Raw genomic sequence first — 5,151 nt, 5'->3', positions numbered from 1 at the left:
GATAGGCGGAGGGGGAAGATTTGCAACCTGGCCGCTTTAGCCTTGCAGGAACTGCGAGACTCCAGCTCCACTGTGCTCCTCGCTGTTCGTGGGCGACCCCTTTCGTTTCCAATAAGAACTTATCTCTTCAATTCCTGACCAGAGAGCTGTGTTCGTTTCTCAGCATTCTCAAGTCCTCTTTGCTCCACACCCCACGACATTTGGTGGGCGAGTCTTTCTGCTGTCCTGAGCTCATCAGTACCATCCTAACCCCCTCACCCTAAGGACAGCTCAGTCCTTCAATCCATGGATCACTGCCCTTTCTCAAAATCTTTTCCCCAGTCTCATACCCCCTCATGGTTTGTTTTTGCCCTCATTGGCAACTTCTCAAGTCCCTCTAGACTCTGTCCTCTTAAGAACTGATCATCACAGCTACCATTACTGTTAATTGATTCTCTGTACTTTCACTCAGCTGAAAGCCCCTCCAGAGTAGAGGAAATGCTGCATTCAACCCTATAGCCCCAGTGCCCTGTGGAATGCCTAGCACCAAAATGACACGATAAATTTCTGACAACTAACATTAAAGTCATCTTTGAATCTTGTATCTTGCACTTGACACTATGACCTGTCATTGAATCAGTGTCTCTCAGTGCCATTGTCCTGTGTACACCTCCCTTCCTATGCTAGTCTTCTCATGGCCTGCATCCTGCATTTGATCTTCCATTTTGCTCACCAGAGCCAGTTGCTCACATTGAGATGGGCATTTGATGTGTCACATCCTAGGGTAAAATCCTATATCCCAGCCCCCTTCACATGACTCGCAAACCCTTATACCCAATCTCTTACTCCAGAATCATCTCTGGTCTTTGCCCTGCTTCACATTACACCCAACCACAATGAATTTGTTACCATTTCCCTGACATACTGCAGTTTTCCATGGTGAGCTTCTCAACCTGAATGTTCTCCTGTCTAGTTGATTAGCTTAACCCACTTACCCTTCAATGGTTATATTTCTAATATCAACTCTTCTAGAAAGCCACCTCCAATTCTCCCTGAAAAAAGGATTGTCTCTTTCCTCTGTGGTCGAAATTACTTTCTACATGTCTCTATTGTAGCATTTTTCATGTCACATTGTAAATTCGTGTTAACCTATATGTCTACCATACTAAACAATAAGCTTTTTAAGGTTAGAATTTGTCTTAGGTTTCTGTCTTACAACTTCAGATAGGACTGGCACCTAAATGAAGCCTTACAATGCTTAATCACATAGGTTATCCCTAATTCTTTCAAGGACATTTGCCTTGAAACAGTTCCTAGCAATAATTTTTTCCTCTGGTTAATCGCCAGTTTTTATTCAATCTATTTTTTAAGTCATTCTTTTTTTAGTAACACCATACTTCCTCTTAGTTTAAAAAGTCAAGACTAATGAAAAGTTATAACTTAAAAAAGAACACTTCTTTTACAAGCTCCATCCCCACCTTGCAGAGGCACTGATTTCCAAATAATGTTAAGTGTACTGCTATACTTTGATCTAAGAATTTTAAAATAGATATTGGCTTTATATCATACTGCATGAAGATTTCCTTTTCATTACAAGCCACTTCCCTTTCTTCATCCTCCCAATATGGTTTGACCACAATTTTAGTTAGTTTCACACTCAGTAATAAGAATTATATTAATAGTGTTTGCTCTTGTGCTAAGTAGTACACATGATTACATGACCTTCATGTGAAACATTTTGTTTTTCCTGAAGAAAGTATTTGCTTTACTTGTTCTCAGATTTTTTTTTTTTTTGGAACAGCTAATTAAATCTCAACAGCTCTGAAAATGCCTGTCAATAATGTCAAGTAACTCTTCAGTGCTGTACTTTCCCCTAAGACATCCTTCTTGGGGATATTCCCTTGGGAGTCCTTTATCCTTCTGCTCCAATATGGGACAGGGATTTTGGTTTTGGTTTGTGTTTTACATGGGGGCACCTATTTCCAAATCACTTGTCATTCTTTCTTGATTTAAATTCTTAATTTTTTTTTTTTAGAGATTTATTATTTGTGCTTACAGAACTGAGGTACAGGCCAGAGGTGTGGTGGGTGAGAGGATTCACTAGAGACAGAGTGGGGAGCAGAACAGGCAGATCAACAAAGTACACTGCTGAGGGGAGCTACAGGTGGGTCAGGAGAGGTCTGCTGTGCCATGTGGTCACCTCCATGTGGTCACCTCCAGGGTGGGGGATTGAACTTGCACTGAACGGCTGCAGCCTGCTTGCAGTGCTGTGCCTTAACCTGCTGCACTACCAGGGAGGACCATTGTGTGATTTTTTTTTTTTAAGATTTATTTATTTATGAATACAGAACAGGGGTACAGGTCAGAGGTGCAGGGGCAATGAGAGGCTTCACCTGAGATAGAGTGGGGAGTAGAACAGGCAGATTGACGAAGTACACTGCTGAGGGGAGCAGCAGGCAGGTCAGGAGAGGTGTGCCGTGCCATGTGGGTCACCTCCAGGGTGGAAATGGAACTCATTCTGAAGTGGCTTTAGCTTCTTAATGCTTAACCCACTGCGCCACCTCGGAGGGCCTTTTCACTCTGGGAATGTTGAACTGAGCCTACCATATGAACAAGTCAGATCTAGTCTAGGAAATGTGGTAGGAAAATTGCTACTGAAGACTGTGATCATGGTTCTCTGTGTTAGTCAGCAATAAAACAATTGACAAACTGTGTATTTGACTAAGGACATCTGTAGATGAAAGTATCTGTTAGTGCCACTAGTTGAATATAATAACTCTGTTTTGCAAACAGAATTTAGAGGAAATATATAGGATAACAACTTGCTGAGTTGGAAAATAAGACAATTTCTTATCTTTGGTCTGTCCAACTGGCAAAACATCCTCAGAGTAAGAAATGATCTTGACAAAAATAAATTTTAAAATGTGGTTCTAAGACTCTTTGTTAAAGAACTCAAATGACTCAAAAAAAAAAAAAAAAACCAATCCAATCCAAAAATGGGCATAAGAACTTAAGACATTTCTCCAAAGAGGAAATAAATGCAAATGGCCAACAGACATATGAAAAAATGTTCAACATCCCTCATAATCATGGAAATGCGAACCAAAACTGCAATTAGATATCACCCTACATTAGTGAGAATGGCAAATATTAAAAATAGTAATAAGGAAACAACAAGTGTTGGCAAGGATATGAAGAAAAAGGAACTCTCCTATACTGCTGGTGGGAATGCAAACTGGTCCAACCACTATGGAAAGCTGTGTGGAGGTTCCTCAGACTTCTAAAAATGGAGCTATCATATGACCCCCAACAATACCACTGCTAGGACTCTACCCAAAGATAGAGTCTACAAAAACACTAATTCAAAAGAATATCTGTACCCCTATGTTTATCACAGCACTGTCTATAATAGGTAAGACTTGTAATTGATCCAAATGCCCAAAAATAGATGACTAGATCAAGAATATGTGGTATACACAATGGAATACTATTCAGCGATCAAAAAGATACACTCATGTCATTCACAGCAACATGGATAGAGCTAGAAGGGATTATGCTCAGTGAAAGAAGTCAGAAGGAAAAAGAAAAATATTGGATGGCTTTACTTACAGGAGAAAAATAAGGGAACCAAATAAGGCATGGGGGGAATAATAACAATAAAAAACATAACAAAACAAAAATAAATAAATATAAATCAGATAAATTCTGCAGGGGAAGGAAAGGGATCAAAATAAGGATGGAAAGAATACAAGGGACTATGATGATGGTGCATGGGTCCTGAGCAAAGGACGCTTTGTTAAGATATAAGGAGATTTAAGTGCCTAGTAGAACCTCCTATTTAGGCAATAAGGCTTCAAAAAATCATAAGTATGTTGTTTCACAGCAGCCTGACAGACCCAAATAAAAAAGAGTTATGGCTACAGTAGCTGAAACATGGAATAAATTCCAATGGGATTCATCAGAAATCCACAAAATGTTAACGATAGTCGAACTGATGAAATCGCAGCAAGTTGGAACTAAAAGGGACAGAGGGTATTCAGAATAAAATAAAAAAGAGCTCTGGAACTTCAACCTACAGCGGCTGAGAAACAGATGAAGAAAGCCACTCAGCTGAAAGCATGGAGCAGTTGTTTTTTGGAAAAGGGAGAATCCATCAGTGGTAGAGCTAAGAGCCATGGAGAACAGTGAACTTGGGACCCACTGCAGAGAGCAGCCGGGATCCTACTTCCCTGGCAGCAAGCTCTGGCTAGCGCTCATCAATGGCTACGCGCCTTGTGGTCTCTCTACTTTTGAACAAAAGTTTTTATTAAAATTATTCCATTTCAGTCTCACCATTGTTTATCAGGTGTCTAAAAGATGGAAACTTGGCTGTTTAGGTCACAGGTCTCTGGATCCGAGGACTTGTATCTGCAGAGCTGCCCTCTTAAAAGGTCTTTGGCCTCATCACAAGCAGATTCAAACAACACTTTCCTTACCAGTTTTCCAGTTGTTACAGAACAAACCATCCCAACATAAAGTAGCTTAAAATGACTATTGTATTGCTCTCAATTCTGTGGGTCAACATTTCGGGCTGGGTTCAGCTGGGGTCTCTTATGGAGTTGCAGTCATCTGGGAGCTTGACTGGGGTTGGCTGGCCTCAAATAGCCTCCATCCCTGTATGGAATGTATGCTGGCTGGCTAGCTGCTGGCTGGTCTAGATGCCTTCAATTGAGACAACTTATCTCTCCAGGTGGCTTCTCCTCTAATAATACCTGACTCCACCCATTGACTACTTTAGGATAGTATTCCTTTTTTTTTTTAAAGATTTTTATTAATTTATGCATATAGAACTGGGGTACAGGCCAGAGGTACAGGGCCGGTGAGAGGATTCACCAGAGACAGAGTGGGGAGCAGAACAGGCAAATAGACAAAGTACACTGCTGAGGGGACCCGCAGGCAGGACTGGAGAGGTCTGCTGCACCATGTGGATCACCTCTGGGGCGGGGATCAAACTTGCACTGAAGTGGCCATGGCTTGGCTTACCTTTGCTGTGCAGCACTCCAACCTGTTGCACCACCAGGGAGGGCCCACTTTAGGGTAGTATTCTAAGAACAAAATGATCTTCTCAAGCTTCGAGCTTGGGGCTCATAGCTATGTCTTTCACAGCCACTCTTTTTTTCTAAGTGTGTCAAG

The sequence above is a fragment of the Condylura cristata genome, unplaced genomic scaffold, assembly GCF_000260355.1.
Source record: "Condylura cristata isolate star-nosed mole 26May11 unplaced genomic scaffold, ConCri1.0 scaffold00016, whole genome shotgun sequence".
Classification (NCBI taxonomy): Eukaryota; Metazoa; Chordata; class Mammalia; order Eulipotyphla; family Talpidae; genus Condylura; species Condylura cristata.
This window is presented reverse-complemented; position numbering follows the sequence as displayed.